This window comes from Megachile rotundata, chromosome 10 (assembly GCF_050947335.1).
Source record: "Megachile rotundata isolate GNS110a chromosome 10, iyMegRotu1, whole genome shotgun sequence".
NCBI classification, from domain to species: domain Eukaryota; kingdom Metazoa; phylum Arthropoda; class Insecta; order Hymenoptera; family Megachilidae; genus Megachile; species Megachile rotundata.
In genome coordinates, this window is record NC_134992.1 from 14,249,148 (window position 1) to 14,268,931 (window position 19,784).

Here is a 19,784-nt window from a genome sequence, read left to right on the forward strand (position 1 = left end):
TTCGACTAATCCCCTTTTGAAAAATATACTCCATTTAGAAATCCTCTTTACGTTTTTTCTACTCGTTTCACGGCGATCACGCGAGTGATCGATGGCTTTATAAGCACGCGTTTTAAGGGGATTACAGATTCCCGAGAGAAGCTGATGGAGTATTTTAATTTTAATGCGTTCGTTCGAGGAGCAAATAAAGGGATCTTCGTATCGCTAAATTGACCATTCGATTCTGTTCGAGACAAATATCACGTTTCGTCGCTGGTTTCCACGGGTCACGTTCGACCATTGATCAGCCGAAAACGTTTGCGAATGCACGTTGCCGGATAACAAACGGGACACGTCAGTCCGTTGTATCTCATCGTCGAACGGTGGACAATCGTTTCGTTGGTAATCTCACGTTTTCCTTTCGATGCGGTTCTCCGTGAGAATTTCGCCGGTTTCAAGACGATGGACGGATAAATATTGAGCAGCTCCCGAGGGAACCGACGAGATGGTGTCTAGACAGCGTCAGACACAGTCACGATCAGACCGTGTCGTTGAGTCGACGATAATAATGCCGCCTCCTTTTGATCCCCGTTCTCCTTATTCCTTCCTACGTCGCCACGGGCAACCGTGACACCACCATTTTACCCTGGTCCTCCATAAAAATATTCCAAGGAAAATTCACCTTTATTCCTTCTACCAACTCGTCTTTAATTTTCGAGGATATACGCTGACTTCTCGATCGGATTTATAATGTTCTATCAGAATACCCAAAAACAAAAACTAGTCAAACATAAAAGTACTCAAAAATTAAAATATCAAAAGTTTAAGATACTCAAAAGTACAGAATAAAATTGTATTACAGTATCCTTGAACTTGGACCTTTGAGAAATGAGTTAATGCACCGCTGCACACGTGGATGCATACGCGTATACACGCTGACTTCTCAATCGGATTTATAATGTTCTATCAGAATACCCGAATATCAAAAATTAGTCAAACATAAAAATACTCAAAAATTAAAATATCAAAAGTTTGAGATACTCAAAAGTACAGAATAAAATTGTATTAAAGTATCCTCGAACTTGGACCTTTGAGAAATGAGTTAATGCACCGCTGCACATGTGGATGCATACGCGTATACACGCTGACTTCACAATCGGATTTGTAATGTTCTATCAGAATACCCGAATAACAAGAATTAGTCAAACATAAAAATACTAAAAAATTAAAATATCAAAAGTTTAAGATCCTCAAAAGTACAGAATAAAATTGTATTAAAGTATCCTCGAACTTGGATCTTTGACAAATGAGTGAATGCACCGCTGCACACGTGGATGCATACGCATATACACGCTGACTTCTCAATCGGATTTATAATGTTCTATCAGAATACCCAAATATCAAAAACTAGTCAAACATAAAAATACTCAAAAATTAAAATATCAAATGTTTAAGATACTCAAAAGAATAAAATTGTATTACAGTATCCTTGAACTTGTACCTTTGACAAATGAGTGAATGCACCGCTGCACACGTGGATGCATACGCATAGGAGTCCCACACGCGTCCCCTCCGCTAGAAAGTATTTCCAAGCATGTATTGACACGGGCGAAAATATCGAACGGTAAATAAAGAGATCGTAAAAGCGTAAGAAAGTAGCTGCGATTTGCCGAGAAACACGCGTGACAAATTTCCTGGAAACGTCGGTTTGCTGAACGTTTAGAGAAGTCGAAGGAACACGGACGATTCTCCCGTGTTATCTTTGCATTCAATTTAGCTAGTCGAGTATGCGAACGTTTCTATGAATTATTCTTCGAGTTATTCAAACATCGACGCTGCCTCGGCGTTCGAGAATCGTAGGACGTATAATGGGCGGTGCAAATTGCATTATCGTAATGAAGCGTCCAGAAACAAAAGATAAAAGGTAGTCGCTTGAATCGAGTATTTGTTCGCGGGGAAAAGTGTCCGTCGGTCACCCAAATGCTTTTAGAAACGGCAGAAAGTTGAGGTGGCCCCATTTTTCATCGGGCCAGGTGGAATTATAACGGTAACGTCCTCACGGTACAAACAATAATGAAAGCTGGATGCTTTAATTAAGAGAAATACATTTCGCTCCCGTAATTGTCTGTATCCTACGAACCGTTCCAAAATAACAAATAGCATATACCGAGCCCCGTGCAAAATTATAACGACGCTTAATATTCACGTAATTAGCGATACATTTTATGCGCATAATTATCAATATTTCAGTGACGAATTTCAAACTCAAGAGACGTGCAGTGGAATATCCGCGGTACTCGTGTCCGTCTGGAATTATCAATTTTATGCAAATTTCCAGGAGAAAAAGTCGCTAAAAACAACCCGTTGTTCTATTAATCAACTTACATCTTGTATTAATCAACTTTCGCTTTACTACATTTAATACAAAATTCATTTAATTCGTTTGAACAATTTGCTCACTGAAAAAATATTTTCTTATACAAAGAATCCTCGCTTCAGTCAATTTGTCCTCTACAACACCGAGGAATTATAATTTTCAAAGTAACAAGTTCGATATTTGTACGTTCAGACGTTAATGAATAAGAAGTGTAAAGTAAAAGCTTATTCAACCTCCGTAAGGTTTACAATGTCCACGTACGATAGTCTAACGAACAGCCACGTGAAAATTATCCGTAGATCTAACGAAATAGCACGAGCTACGAGTGTCACGAACCGTCCGTGTGCAAACAACAAACAACGGTCTCGAAAGCAACCGCGTTGTACAAAGAGCAAAATCAACGGCTGGGCCACAGTGTGAAGAGTAAATAAAGCTCTCGCGAATAACCGGTGAAACTCTCTCTCTCCCGGAGTCTTGTACTCCCGTAACCTCATCCTCTGGTAAAGTCGGAATCCCAAGGCATCTTTACGACACCCTCGAGCATTTTCCTTCCAACGACCGCTTCGCGAATCGTTTTTCTCTTCGAAGCAGTCGGCAGCTTCGCCTAACGGCTCTGCTTCTCGTTTGATTAATGAAATTAACTCGCCGAGGCTTGTTTAATTAAACGCGTCGCACGATAGATTCATGAAGCCATTGGACGTCGTTTGTTGCCCGCTTTATTTTTCTACGAGATGCTAACAGGTTACTTACATCTGCTGGTAGCTTTTTATGTTAGCCTCTGTACATCGTTTGAGTACTTTCTGTCTCGTGGAATTATTAGTGGACTATTATCCGTCAAGGATTATAAACTTTTTGATATATTAGGGCTACCGAAAAGTAATCAAAATTTCTTCGATGACTTCAAAGTTTTTCAATGAAAAATTGAAGGACTTTTTTAAAAGGGAATCGAACAATTGCCTTTACGGTAACAAAAAGCGTTAGAAAATAATGGAAATTATTTTGTTGATTAGCATTTAAGATTTCTTTAATAAATAAATGTTTTTCGAAAGCAAATTTTGATTACTTTTCGGTACCCCTAGTATATCAGTTTCTTGATAAGGGTACCTTGCTCGAAGTCTATCTCCAGCGATTATTACTAGATTTACAATCTAGAATTCTTGACTTCACCCACTTCCGTCGAGGATCATAAACTCCGAGTATTAAGATATCCCAGTAAAAAATTTCAAAGTTAAAGCCCTCTTTAAAGTCCTCTTTAAAATACCTCGTATTCATAATTGCCGATCGTGTCACCTTTGAATTTCCGGTCCACATATCGATAAACACGGCGAATCTTATCTGCGAGAATTATGGAAATAAAATTGAAACTTTATTACCGATGGAAGGTAACAGGACGACTCTGCGGAGCGGAAATTATTAGTTAACCGTACGATAAAGCGGTTCTTGGAAAACGTCGATTCCCCGGTATTCGCGTGATACCGTTTAAGAAAAAGATCGAGAAGAGCAATCGCGTAGAACGGAAGAAATAATCTGCTGCCGTGCACGCCGGATGCTGGAGATTGCGATCGGATGTCGTGACAGGAGAAAAGAACGATTTACCTGCAGGTAAATAAAGAGCAGGTGCATGTGGCGAGTTGCGCGGGTAATTGTACCGTGTATTTACGTAGGCATGCGAGTAAATGGCCACGTATCTGCCCGTATAATTCACGCCGGTATAAGATATCCTCTCTTTTTTTCGCGGAGGAAAGATGGCGGTCGCTGAGATCTGTTTTTCAGATGAGGATGTTTTGTATTCACTGGGTGTTCGATATGAGGTGTTTATAAAAGGTGTATTCATAAAAGGGTGTTCATAAAAATCTTCTCCGTACGGAGGTTATTTTCCGAACCGTTGTAAATAAATATTGTGACGAACAACTTTATCGCTTTGAAGCAAACGTGCAAATTAGGTTGATATTCGACGGGCGATCGAAATCAAGCGTGTCGCGATTAAACGGATAGGAAATAACAGCGGAACGCGAGAATGTAAATTAGTTTGTTGGCTTGCGACGATACACCGTTCTATCGTCTCTCTATTTGCTTTTGCTTGTTGGACGCTGACGAATGAAGACCGCGTCGCTCGCCACCGCGATACAATATTAAACGTGCCTATGGTTAAACGCGAACGTTTCAATTCGATATGAAATGCATTACATAACGTTCATCGCGGTCAGGAGCTCTGCAAACCTCATAGTTGTATTAACCAAACGGTAATTTCGACAAAGTTTCGACGAATTCGGGCTTTCTGATAAATTAGAAACCAACGATATAATAAATTAGGAACCGGCGGATACGTAACCTCAAATTACCGGCAAATGTAATTTACAAAATGTGCGAACGTTTCTGTAACTAATACTTGTTTCGAAATTGAATTTATTACGAAGTCTGAAACAATCGTAAACTGATTATTTATTTGTAAAATATCGAACGGCGAAAAAGAATGCAAATCAAGATGGCGGTCGGAGCCAAGGTAGAGAGAGATCTGAAACGAATGGAAAACGTTGCAAAGTTCACCGTGGACTCCTAGTTTTTAATGTGTCTCTTTGAAGGTAAATTGTTTCGTGACCCTTTCAGTTCGGAATCGATAACCGAAGGAAAACAGAGAGGAAATAATCGTTTCGGATTAGATCGTTTGATCCCGAAACTTCCCGAAACTGCTTCTTTAAACTATCTCGATCTATGTTGCAAAGTACAATTCACTGTTCAATTTATTTTACCGAGAGTAATCATACCGTAAGTGTCAGTTACAGCGAATTGGCCGTAAAATTTTCATTCACTTTCGATATTCTTGTTTCTGCGAATGTAAGAGATAACGGTTATGGGAGGTTAAAGATCCCGCGTGTAAAGCGTTTCATGGCGGCATTAATGCGATATATCAACGAGAAACTCGAGAACGCGAGCTTTGGAGGAGGCGTTAAAGAACAATAGCGAGAGAAACTTGCCGGCTGGTGTATCCGAGAGAATACATTTAATTAGGGTAAATTCCAAGGGAAAGAAGAAACCAGGAGACATTCCACGACTCGAAGAAAGGGGAGTTGGACAGGTCCTTAACGAGAAACGGTATCTTCCCTTTCTTCCTCCTTCTCCTTTTACTTTGTACTAAAGTCGGCGTCAGTTAACACCAACAGTGGTCCATTCAACACCCCCAGTTTGTCGCTTCATACACTTGCTCCGAATAAACGTTTCTCTGTTTACTTTGAATTGGAGAATTCATCAACTTGCGTTACGAACAACCCGTCTTCAAGGATGAAGCATTACTTCTAGTTAGCACACAGGCAAATTATGTCTCTTCTTGTTTAGAAATTAAATACGAGCTTCGTATTGTCAAAATTCTGTGTTTTGTCACTTGATAACAATTCTGTATATATTCAAAGATGAAGTGCGTTTTTTATAAATATCTCCTTGTCTATTTCTTTTATGGACAAAATTGTTATTATAGAATTTGTAGAGGAGGAAATTCTCTACAAAAAATGTCTTATGACTTTTTTTCGTAGGAGGTAAGCATTTTACGTGTGAGGACTTACAAGTTTTCAACCCTTACACATAAGAGGTCTAACATCGATTAAAGACATCTTTCGTTTTTTGTAAATATCTCTTTGTCTGTCGGTTCTATGGACAAAATGGTTATTATAGAACTTGTGGAGGAGGAAATTCTCTACAAAAAATGTCTTATGACTTTTTTTCGTAGGAGCAAGGCATTTTACGTACGATGACTTACAAGTTTTCAACCCTTACATATAAGAGATCTGACATCGATTGAAGACATCTTTCGTTTTTTGTAAATATCTCTTTGTCTGTCGGTTCTATGGACAAAATGGTTATTATGGAATTTATAGGGGAGGAAATTCTCTACAAAAAATGTTCCATGACTTTTCTTCGTCGGAGGTAAGCATTTTACGTACAATGACTTACAAGTTTTCCACCCTCACACATAAAAGGTCTGATATCGAATAAAGACATCCTTCGTTTTTTGTAAATATCTCTTTGTCTGTCGGTTCTATGGACAAAATGGTTATTACAGAATTTGTAGAAGAGGAAATTCTCTACAAAAAATGTCCCATGACTTTTTTTCGTAGGAGTTAAGCATTTTACGTTTGATGACTTACAAGTTTCCAACCCTTGTACACAAGGAGTCTGACAAAAGGTCGCAGATTTTTTCTTGAACCTCAGCTTCAAATATTAAGAAACAATAACGTAGATTCAGACTGAACATAGTCTTCTATGTGAACATAGAACACACATAAAATAACCAAAGCACATTACAAAATGGCCGAAGATATATTAGAAGATGGACGTAGACGAGTTCCAAAATTGTCAAAGTGATTTGTAATTCCCGTAACAACGTAGAATCCATAAGTTACGTAACATCGATTAAAGACATCCTTCGTAGGTGACACGATGATGGATGCAGACGAAGTCCCGAAACGAATCGAGCAACTGGCAATGGCAGTGTTCGGTGTTAGCTCGATTCAATTCGGCGACGATCAAATCGAATGAACCGAAGTCAGAAATCAATAATTGAATAGCGGCCGGTCGTGCATCAAAACATGCCAACAGCCTCGTTCCGGCGCTGCCGGGAGCAGAACCATAGCTCATGCACGATGCGAGTGCACTCGAGAGCCTCCATTAATATCGCCGCGTCTGACACGCCTGCACCGGCCGTTTGTCCTTTACCTCCTACCGGAAGTCTTCGCCGTTTTCGGACGATTATATTTCGATTCCGACGAAAGGGAAATCGCTCACAATTTGCCGCGATACGTCTGGATTAAGTTTTGCAATTAAACGCTTCGATTTGCTGGTTCGAATTAGTGCCGCAATTTCTTGGTATCCGTTGATTATTCGGGGTAACAAGTTTACTATGTTGTACGATTCATCGAGGATTATGTTTCGTCGGTTCGCATTAGATTGATGGGATTTCAAATTGTTGTCTCTGGTTTATTTATTTGGGTATTGTGAATTATTTATGAGTTGTTTGAGAGGGGAGCTCTGATGCCCAGCAGAATTGATATCACAAGCGATGTAACACAAGGGGTTGCTGATACGCGTCTTTGATACGCGCTATTAATATTCAAAAGAGAAATCCTGTGAATTTTCCTTTCAAAAATTCACGAGAGAAAGTTCTCTCGCTAGCAGTTCTTTCAACTCGTAGCAAAATATTGCAAGTCAACATACAGTGCAACCCTTATTTTCTATTATCTATTATCTTATCTCCTTAAAGAAATAATCGACACATGGAAGACACAAGTTTTGTCTTAACACGAACACCGTGGAATTCGCCGGAATTCCTCCAGAAAGAAAACGTAAACGAGATTGCAAGGAAAAAGGAGGTTCGACCAGTTTTCTGGCCGCGAATCAACGATTCATCTCGTAGCAGATGTTCGCATTATCCGGATATTCGCGTCGAGCTGTCCGTGGGAAATCGCGTGCATTCCGATTCGGCGCGTCTGTGCGCTGGAATTCCAGTAAAACGACGTTTTTCTCGATAAACAGCTGCGAGTCGCTGCCAAATTGCCGTGCAAAAAAAAAGGGAGAAGTCGAACAGTCATCCTTCGCAAAAACTAAATTTTCTCAAGTTTTCTTTTTTTATTGCGAAAGCTCTTTAACTCTCGTTGACTTTGAAAGATACGAAGCATTTTTTTAAACTGACTCTCCTTTCATTTTCAATGTTGCTTTTAAGCTCAGCCTCAGAAATATCTTTTACAGTTTTGTTCATTTTTAATGGATATTTATTTTATGTTCATTTTGGATGGATATTTATTTTATTTTCATTTTGGATGAATTTTTATTTTATGTTCATTTTGGATGAATTTTTATTTTATGTTCATTTTGGATGAATATTTATTTTATGTTCATTTTGGATGAATATTTATTTTGTGTTCATTTTGGATGAATATTTGTTTTATGTTCATTTTGGATGAATATTTATTTTATGTTCATTTTGGATGAATTTTTATTTTATGTTTATTTTGGATGAATTTTTATTTTATGTTTATTTTGGATGAATATTTGTTTTATGTTCATTTTGGATGAATATTTGTTTTATGTTCATTTTGGATGAATTTTTATTTTATTTTTATTTTGGATGAATATTTATTTTATGTTCATTTTGGATGAATATTTGCTTTACGTTCATTTTGGATGAATATTTATTTTACGTTCATTTTGGATGAATATTTATTTTATGTTCATTTTGGATGAATATTTGTTTTATGTTCATTTTGGATGAATATTTATTTTGTTCATTTTGGATTAATATTTATTTTGTTTATTTTTAATGGACATCTATTTTATTCTTCATAGATGATCATTTATTTTGTGCTATTATAGATAATAATTTATTTTGTTCATTATATACGAACATTTATTTTGTTAATTTTAAATGGACATTTATTTTGTGCTATTATAGATGATAATTAATTTTGTTCATTATATATGAACATTTATTTTGTGTCATTATAGATGATAATTAATTTTGTGTCATTAAAGATGATAATTAATTTCGTTCATTATATATGAACATGTATGTTGTTCATTTTAGCTGAATATTTATTTTATTCATTTTAAATGGAAATTAATTTTGTTCTTCACAGATGATCATTTATTTTGTTCATTATAGAGTGAGTCAAGACAGAATATATTTTAAACGAACTATAAAAAAGAGATTCATTTCATACTTACATACCTAAATTCCTTATGAATGTCACTCTAACCTATAAATAATTATTGAGACCCAAATTTTGATACTCTTCACATATATAACTTTCACTATTTCTTTTAATGAAATAATAAGATAAATTATATTTAGCAAAAGACTTTATTTTTCTCCCACATACTCTTAGAAACTGCACCTTCTCTGACAGTGATTTATACGATCGGGTGTGAGTTCACCCCAGACATCAAATTTCGTATTAAGTCTAATTTTATTTTCCTCTTCGTACAAGTTGTCTAACAAAATTTATTACTCGCCCATAAATTTTCTGCATTCGTAATTTATGTCAATATGAGCTTCAGATTAGATGCAAATGTATCGACAATTTCATTCCAAATGTATCAACATTTCAGATTAAATATAAACTCGATGCATAGACAAATTTTATTTCAGATTAATAAAAACTTGATGCGACATTTTTACTTTATTCCTGTAAATTATTGTGCAAGAGGTAAGCTTCCAACGTAAATTTCGATTCCAAAGCCTCCAACAAAAATTTCCAAATACCCCTAAAAATTTCCAATACCCAAACCCCTTTGGTTTCAATAACGATTCCAAAGGCGATCAGGGTCGATCGGTTTGAGGAGGACAGGGTTCGTAATAAATAAATATCGAAGAAAAGGTCCAGCGGTCCGCTACGCACCGATCGCGGCGCGTCGTCTGGGTGTCGCGTTGGTCTGGGACGCTTGCGTCGCGACGCTTCCCTCGTACGCCGGCGTTGCTCCGGGCAACCGATGGGGATGAATCCTACGCGACGCCCGGCGTCGAGTTTCCTCGTAGCGGGTGGGGCTGTTACACTCAGTGCGCTCCACGACGCCGAACTGACCACGTATAACCCGTCTGTAACCCTAAACGACCTCGATTCACCGATCGATTGATCGATCGATCGAGCGGCCGCGTAACGGTCCGATAACGCGAACGATCCTGTTCGCGCGACGCCGAGTGATCGATCGTCACCGATATCGAACCGAGATCTCGATAGTGGAGAAAGTGCGGTGTGATTGGCCTGAGGAGTTCAAACAGGAGGGTTCGTTGAACCTGAAGATCACGATCCTTCTTCGTCAACGACGATCTTCCGTGATCTTTAAACTAGAATTTCTCACCAAAATTATCGTGCTACTTTTTCTAAGGTTGCAAAGATTTAAAGTTTCAGTTAAGAAAACTTATTCTCAAGATTTCGTTCTCTTTTTCCGATTTCTTTGAACACTGGGTTAAAGATCCATTTATCTTTTGTTGAAAGAACTGTTTCTGAGAAAACTGTGCTAAAGTTCCTTTCTTGTTGCGCAAGAGCATTTTCTTGTAAAACACGAGTTCACCAAATAATTGAACCCTCAAAGAGCCCTCGAACCCTGCAGTTTTCAAACGTTTCACTTAAATTTATCAATAGTCATATTTCTGAATTAATCAGTTTCTGAGAGAAACTTGACCTCGCGAAAGAAGGTTAAAGCGACGTTAAACCTGACTTTGGTTCAATCGGCGATAGATCGATGGGCGTGATTAATCGATCGGGGTTGAAAAGGAGCCGGTAAAAAGGAGGCCGCTTCTTTAACTAATGATTGCCGTGTTCGCAATCGCGTCAGATACGATTCTTTCCGTGTCACCGATTAAAAGAGATTAATCGAGGGGGTGGGCAGGTGTTAACGCGGAACTGGCAAAGGGTGTTAAGCTAATTGGAAGAGAGATCGTAAATTAACTCGTCTGTCGTTTTTTTCGTCCCTTCAAACGAAGAGACTCGGTTTTTCTCGTTGTCCGTAAAGAGAGCGAGAAGGGTCGCGACGAAATTAAGCCCGTAATCTTCCGAGGGTGAAAGTTAACCTCTTAAAGAGCCGTGTCCCGTCGAAAATTAAATAGAAGAACCGACGTTAATTAACTGCGCGGGTCGCGTGGCTCGCGGAGAAAGCCGGTCAATTGAAAACAAAGCGACTCTTCGGGCAAAATGGCGAAATGAAATTTCAACGATCCATCGATCGATACGCTTTTCACAGAGATTACGCTTTTCTTTCACTGCGCTGTCTACCGATTACTTGCAAACAAGCTTTTTTACAAAGTGCCTTTTGTAGATGGATACAGGTGTTCCGGGGGTAAAACTTGTAATTGCAAGTTTACTTCTTTTTGTTCACCTCTTTCACTTTTTCAAAATTTTCGAAATCCTGTAAATTAACACGTTGATCTTCCTTCATGCGAATGACAGTTTTCCAGAGTTAGAAATAACACATTGACTGCCATGTTGAAGTTGAAAATTTTATCAGATTTTTACTTCTAACAGAACTTATACTCTCATTTTTGTATTTTCTGTATGATGATTTACAAGTTTTCAACCCTTACACATAAGAGGTCTGACATCGATTAAAGACATCCTTCGTTTTTCGTAAATATCTCCTTGTTTATTGGTTTTATGGACAAAATGATTATTACAGAATTTGTAGGGGAGGAAATTCTCTACAAAAAATATTCCATGACTTTTTTTTGTAGAAGGTAAGCATTTTACGTACGATGACTTACAAGTTTCCAACCCTTACACATAACATATCTGACATCGATTAAAGACATCCTTCGTTTTTCGTAAATATCTCTTTGTTTATTGGTTCTATGAACAAAATGGTTATTACAGAATTTGTAGGAGAGGAAATTCTCTACAAAAAATGTCCCATGACTTTTTTTTGTATGAGGTAAGCATTTTACGTACGATGACTTACAAGTTTTCAACCCTTACACATAAGAGGTCTGACATCGATTAAAGACATCTTTCGTTTTTCGTAAATATCTCTTTGTTTATTGGTTCTACGGACAAAATGGTTATTACAGAATTTGTAGAGGAGGAAATTCTCTACAAAAAATGTTCTATAACCTTTTTTCGTAGGAGGTACGTATTTTACGTACGATGACTTACAGATTACATTTTCTGTAGTTTCAACTAATACAAGTATTTTCAGTTGGGAATAAATTTTTAATAATATAGTTATTACATCTGTGTCGAAATTTAAGAGTCACTCAAATGGCAGTCAAAGTGGTAAAAGAAATTTGTAGAGCGACCAAGGTGTAATTTTTCCAAGTAGGACGAATTTTAATATCAGATTATGACAAATTACGTATACAGGAAATTTCCCCTATCCATCAATTTCCATAGTAATCGTCGTTGAACGGAGAAGATCGGTTATAATCGAGGGAAAAAAAGAAGTGCCACGTGTCGAACGGGTCGATCAATTAACGGTCGGTGATCTTTGATTAATTAGTGATCGTACGGTCGAGCGAGGACGCGCATGAACGGAAAATCGCGTCAGCGGAGAATCGAGATCGTCGAAGCGTCGTGTCGTGAGAGAATCAAACGAATCGTGATCGTGAATGATAATTGATCGTGACAGTTGACAGAGATAATGATAAACTTGTGTGACCAGTGAAATTCTGTTTATTTTAACTTTTCTCCGAAAAAGAGTGTCGAGGATCACTCGAGGAAACAGTAAGTCGTTGCAGAGTTGATTCGACAATTAAACCGCAGACACACCTTTTCATTTTCTTCTTTCATTCATAAGTTCTCGAAACTAATTAAAACTTTGCCGCGTGAATTCTAGACTTGACTTATTCATTATTAAACCGCGACACCGCTGTTTATCCGCGGGTGAAAACAGTTGTCACATCTATTTTAGTTATTGGACTTTTATTTTATAATTAGATTTCTCGTGTTTATGCTGATGTTGCGCTGACAAATATTAGGAATTTTAATGTTGATGGAATTGGTTAGAGAATTTTATGCATATTGAAGGGTAGAGATTATGTTGCCTCGCGGCTCAACTCGCTTCGAACCTAAATTCGGTTCAGTTTGACTACAAATTGTCGCACTCTGAGTTATCACGTTTCAAGTTGCTTTGCTACAAATTATTGCGCTCTAAATTTCTATTCAATTCCAGTTCTGTATTTCTATATTCATTACAGTAAAAATTGGGACGTTCCAAATTATCAGGTCTCAGGTTTAGTCAGCCAAGCTCCAAGTTCAGTCAGTTAGGTCTCAAGTTCAGTCAGTTAGGTCTCAGTCAGTCGGGCTCCAAGTTCAGTCAGCCAGGTTCTACACATGCTACATTGTCAGGACCCAAACTGGCACGCTCCAAGTTGACACATGAAACTGCTACACTCTGCAAACTGTCACACTCTAAATCTTCACGTTCCAAATTATTATACCGAAACTTGTCACGTCCCAAGTAGTCAGGTGCAAAATTGAAACTCTCTGAATGCACGCATCTCAAATTATTACGCTCGAAATTGTCATCCACATTATGTAGACTGACACTTCCTGTCCGAAGTTGACACAAGGCCCAAATTGGCATGGTTGACACTTCATGTTGACAGACATCGACCTCAAATAGTTACACCTCAAATATGTCCTAAATCTTCGCGCCCCAAATTGGTATTCCTGACATTGTCACCTCCCAAATTTTCGTCCTCCAATTTGTCACCTTACATCGCCCCAATATACACTTTATCGAACCTGAATATAATAAATAGAAAAATATCGGTAAATTGTACCATAAATGCAACCGAAAAGGTATCGCAGAATTTCACGAGAAATTTGTAATCGCGGGATAATTGCCTCGGGGTCACTTGTCCGAACAATATTAAATTAACGCTGCACCAGCAACACGGTTAATAAGTGGTCGTTTAAACATTCCGCGGTTCGAAAGCCGTATTATTTTACAAATGCTGGCCAACAGAATTTCCGCGAACTCGGACGAAAATGGAAGTAAAAAAAAATGGGAATAATCGATCGAGAGAAGCTTGTGTCGAGTAAATGGACCGCTCTTCCAGGATCCGCTTAGCGAGGATTACTCCGAAACCTTTACATGGAACTAATGAAAATCCTTGTTGCGAAAAAAATCGGATTCCGTAATTGCTTGTATTGTACGTGTTTGTCGGCCAGCTTGTTTCGATTTCTTAAATAACAAAGAGTTGGGGATGACGAGCTAAATCCGTACTCGCTAGAGTACTTGTTAAATCTCTGAACAGAGTCAAAAGTTTCTTCTGAGATAAGAGAAACACGATCAACGATGTTCACACTCCTGCTTTGTATCTTCACTTTGATTTATCCTCATTAGAGAGTTTCTCGCGAGTACATCGTTTATTCTGGCTCACGTATTCCTAGAATAAAGAAACTTGTAACGCAGAAATTAATCACTGCCTCTTTGAGGATATGTTATTATTGTGCATATGTTGTGAAAGGATTTTGGACTTTGCTACTTATGTAGGAGTTGTATGCATATTATTTTATGAGACTTTGTAATAGAGAATAATCAAGCTAGTACTAAATATGTAGTTTTTAATTGAAGACTAGGAGAGTGTTCTTTAACTAATTTCAAAAAGGGGAAATTCAGAGGACTTGACTCAGGTTGGGTTACGTTAATAAGTCTGATACTTTATGAAAGGATTTTGAACTTCACTACTGATGTAGGAGTTGTATGCACTTTTTTTATGAGCCTTTACAATAGACAATAATGAAGCTAGTACTAAATATGTAGATTTTAATGAAAGACTAGTGGAGTGTTCTTTAACTGATTTTCAAAAGGGGAAATTCAGAGGACTTGACTCAGGTTGGGTTACGTTAATAAGTCTGATACTTTATGAAAGAATTTTGAACTTCACCATTAATGTAGAAGTTCTATGTACATTTTACATGAATTTTCACAATAGAGAATAATCAAGCTAGTACTAAATATGTAGTTTTTAATGAAAGACTAGTGGAGTGTTCTTTAACTGATTTCCAAAAGAGAAAGTTCAGAGGACTTGACTCAGGTTGGGTTACGTTAATAAGTCTGATACTTTATGAAAGAATTTTGAACTTCACTATTAATGTAGAAGTTCTATGTACATTTTACATGAACTTTCACAATAGAGAATAATCAAGCTAGTACTAAATATGTAGTTTTTAATGAAAGACTAGTGGAGTGTTCTTTAACTGATTTCCAAAAGAGAAAGTTCAGAGGACTTGACTCAGGTTGGGTTACGTTAATAAGTCTGATACTTTATGAAAGAATTTTGAACTTCACCATTAATGTAGAAGTTCTATGTACATTTTACATGAGCTTTTACAATAAACTATAATGAAGCTAGTCATAAATATGTAGTTTCTAATTGAAGACTAATGGAGTGTTCTTTAACTGATTTCCAAAAGGGAAATTCAGAGGACTTGACTCAGGTTGGGTTACGTTAATAAGTCTGATACTTTATGAAAGAATTTTGAACTTCACCATTAATGTAGAAGTTCTATGTACATTTTACATGAACTTTCACAATAGAGAATAATCAAGCTAGTACTAAATATATAGTTTTTAATGAAAGACTAGTGGAGTGTTCTTTAACTGATTTCCAAAAGAGAAAGTTCAGAGGACTTGACTCAGGTTGGGTTACGTTAATAAGTCTGATATATTATGAAAGGATTTTGAACTTCACTACTGATGTATCAGTTCTATGTACATTTTACATGAGCTTTCACAATAGAGAATAATGAAGCTAGTACTAAATATGTAGTTTTTAATGAAACACTAGCGGAGTGTTCTTTAAATGATTTCCAAAAGGGGAAATTCAGAGGACATGACTCAGGTCTGGTTACGTTAATAAGTCTGATATGTTATGAATGCATTTTCAACTTCACTACTGATGTACGAGTTCTATGCACATTTTACATGAGCATTCACAATAAACCATAATAAAGCTAGTAATAAGTAGTTTCTAATTAAAGACTGACTTTTAACTGATCTCCAAAAGAGGACATGTCTCAGTTGATAAAATTGTCAGACCTCTCGGACCTCAATAGCCAGAAGACTCCAGAAATAAAATATACGTCAAGTAGTAGAGTAGCGCATAAGTCAGCCGTAGAGACCCAGGTTGTTTGAATAAGGACCCTGCACAAAAGGTGTCTTCCGGTAAAGCGAAGTCGATAGTTACAAATTTCCTGAAGAGCATATTGCAAAGTATCGACGTGGTCCGAAATATTCTTGTTCATCCGTGCAGGAGGATTCAATATCACGGATGCCTTTGGATCTCGTGCGATCGGCTGCTTCGGTGACCCGGTCGGGTTCCCCAAAAATGTAATTGGAATTTAGCGATCGACAGATATTACGAGGATTCCAACCCGGGGAATTCGCGAGAGTTCTCTGGAAGACTGAATCGGGGAACACTGCTACATTTTAATAAATCTCTTGTTTCCGTCGTTTAATTTTATATCGTTAAACGTGAAAAAGAATTTTTCTCTAAAAAGATTTTTTGGTTGGAGAAAAGATTCGAAAACGTTTAAATGGAGCAGCTATGGTATCGAAAACGAGTCATTGTTTACCAATCGCCATTGTCTCCCGTCGAGTGGTAGACGCACGACATCGATCCCTCGATGAACCCCACTTTTTCGACCTCCTCGAACTTTCCACTCCGAGTCGCTTTTGCGACTTCCACGAACTTTCTTCGAAACTTCAAATTGAACTGTCCGTCTTCGGGAGTTCCTTGTTTTTTTAGATCACGTAATTCGACATGATTGATAATTAAATGAATTTCGCTATGGAGCCAAATAGGACTTTGATTTACTTATTCGAAGAAAAGCGATTTAAAAACTTGAAAACCGAGAGAAAAAGGTGAAAAATTTGCTTTACGCTTCGACTCACTCGCTATTACAAACAATCCGGTTGAGAATACAACAGACGCAAAATACAAATTTGTAGAACTAACGTTCGCGGACGGACGAAAAAATAGCAAACGTTGGCGCGAATTTTCATTTTCAGACGATACGTTTATTTTTGTGTCGGAAAATTCACGTTGGCAAGTTTATCGGTAAACATCGAACGGAAGAACGAAATTTATGGAAATTATAAAAGCTCGAATAAGCAAGAGAGTATGTACAGAGAGAGGCGCGTAGTATTTATTTTGATTAAACGCCACGTAATTAAAGTTTCCGCTGCTTTTTTCCCTCTATTAGAAAGAACCTTCTCTCTCGTGCTGCGTAAAAGAGGCTACGCCCGTGACTTTACGTACCTTGCTAAACGTAGTAATACGTCATTTCGTGTTCAGAAGCTAGGCATTTTTCATGGGAACCATTTGTTTTCAAGGGAGTGCGATAAGAAATCGTCTGACTATATTAAATTTTTTCTTACCTCAATTTTTTTGTAATAAAATTAATTCGGGTGCGTCAGTCAAACTACTGATAGTTATAAAAATTAAAATAAGCAAAGAAAATTTATATTCAGCGAGTCTTGATAATGCAAATTATAGTTGGACTTAAATTTTGAGACGATAAGAAATGATCTGACTATATTAATTTTTTTTTTTATCTCGAAAGCTCAATTTTTTAAAATAAAATTAATTCAGGTGCGTCAGTCAAACTACTCGTAGTTATAAAAATTAAAATAAGCAAAGAAAATTAAAATGTTATGGTCATTTATATTCAGCGAGTCTTGATAATGCAAATTATAGTTGAACTTAAATTTTGAGACTATAAGAAATGATCTGACTATATTAAATTTTTTTTTATCTCAAAAGCTCAATTTTTGAAAATAAAAAAATTTTTTTAAATAAAATTAATTCAAGTGCGTCAGTCAAACTAATCATAGTTATAATATTAAAAGCAAAGAAAATTAAAATGTTATGGCCATTTTATATCCAGCGAGTCTTGATAATGCAAATAATAGTTGAACTTAAATTTTGAGTATTAAAAATTTGAACAAGTTATACTTGAACTGTGAGTGCGTCACGAGCGACACGTCAAAGTACAAGAGGTTAATTAGAAGACCTTTGATCAAGTGAAAGTTTACAACAAAATAAGAAATGAATTTAATTCCTCTTTGCAGAAAGAAGTCGTCGAAACGAAGTTTGTCAAGGTTTAAATCGAGCAACGGGGTAAAGAATGAAGTCGTTTGGGATTAGAAAGCACCTAGAGTCGTGATCGTTCGGAAGTATTTTAGTCCGGAATATTTGGTCGTTTTATTCGCGAGGCTGAAAACAAATGTTTCGCGAAATAAAGGAGCGCGGCACAGCGTTATCGCTGTAGAAACAAGGTTGGAACGAGTAGCAGTCGGTGAAACAGGCACCGAACTTTACGAAAGAAACAGAACCCCGAGTGCTCTCGTGGGATAGCAGTCCTTCCAGTTCCTGTATAACCTTCAGTTTCTCTTTTTACGCCGACGCGAAAGCACTCCGTAAACGGAATATAAACGACCGGCGGGGGATTCGATCGAATTGCCAATTCATTCATCGCAGCGTACCAAAAGGGGCGAAATCTTGCGTACCGTACGTTTTGATCCATAGATTCCGTTGAAATTTATCGTCGAAGAAATTCTCGAGGATCTTGAACAAATAGGGAACGAATTTGTCGCTGGAGTTTGCTTAGGTGTGTCAGCAGGAAAAGCGAGAGATCAAGGGTGGTAAGGGACAGCCTCCTGAACGAAGAAAGGGGTATTACCCGGTCGACGTCGGTAAATATTGACCAAAGCTCTTCGGGGACGATTGAATTAACGATTCCATTAAAATCTCGTGAAGAGACTCGGCCCGTTGACCCGTGAAACCGATTGCGTGCCTTTTCCAGAATCCTTCCTCTTCTCTGGCGAACCTGTTCAAAAAGATCCATTTTAGGGCCGCTGAGCGACTTTCTTCAACTTTGCTCTATTCGCTGCTCTCTATAAAGCTTTAGTACGTGGATGAAATTCGGTAGACTTTCGTTATTTTGTACATATATTTTCATGGTCACAGTCCTATGTTCACCCATAGATGAAATACATTTTCATGGCCTCCACAGTCCTATGTTCAGAGATTAAGGGTGTCACCATCCACTCTGACACTTTTCACCTAGACCAGGTTTAAGCCATCCAGACGTCTTACGTTCCAAATTGCCACCTGCATAGACCACGCCCCGATGCACGTGTTTGATCGCGCAAATTACGAAAAGCCCGGGGTCACGGGGTTATTATTCTTGAACCAATTTCTGCGCAGAGTGTTAAGCTAGTACGGTACGTGCTCTAAACGTTAACAATAACACGGTGTACCGGTTGAAATTGCCAGCATATTGTAACCTTGCCTCTCCAGACTACGGTGGCCGCCATTAGGCGAACGGCCAACGCGAAAATCCGTATGCAGACTCGACGAGGCAATATTACCTCGTAAATACCGGCAACGTATTTCCCGTTCGCTTAATTCGATTACTCCTGTTCGACGATGTTTACGGTCACGCGATATATTTCCAACAACCGGGAATCCATTTAACGTGGCGCTGATTGATGGACCCGGCCAGCCTTACGTGCCGCCCCCATTGACAAACTGCCCTCGTGGAAAAAATGAACTGTCTCCGAAAGAAATACGGGTACACCGTGCCGCTCGTTTCTTCGTTCAATTGAAAACGCGTTAATGAGTCCGAAAATTACTCGAACGATCGGGAAGTTTCGACGAGGGGAAAACACGACGCGAAGGGTTGATCTGGAAAATCGTTGCATCGTCGATAACCCAGGAAATTACTGCTACCCGTTAAAATCTCGTTTTCGGAATACAATATGGCACACGCGCCCTTTACACGCTCTGCAGCCTATCTCCCCTCGACGTTTCGATTTTTCCTCGCGTCATCGCGTCGGGAAACATCCCCGTTTGACAGATTGAATTTTACCAACGGTTTGGGGCAGTATTTCTTGCGCAGATTGAATTCGAAGCTGTATTTAATACCGGCGTACAATT

At 38.1% G+C, this 19,784-nt stretch overlaps 1 protein-coding gene across 9 annotated transcripts in view; it reads left to right on the forward strand.

Moving 5' to 3' along the window:
• Positions 1-19,784, forward strand: part of LOC100883816 (uncharacterized) — a 180,263-nt gene that overhangs the window by 43,114 nt on the left and 117,365 nt on the right. The window lies entirely within an intron of this gene.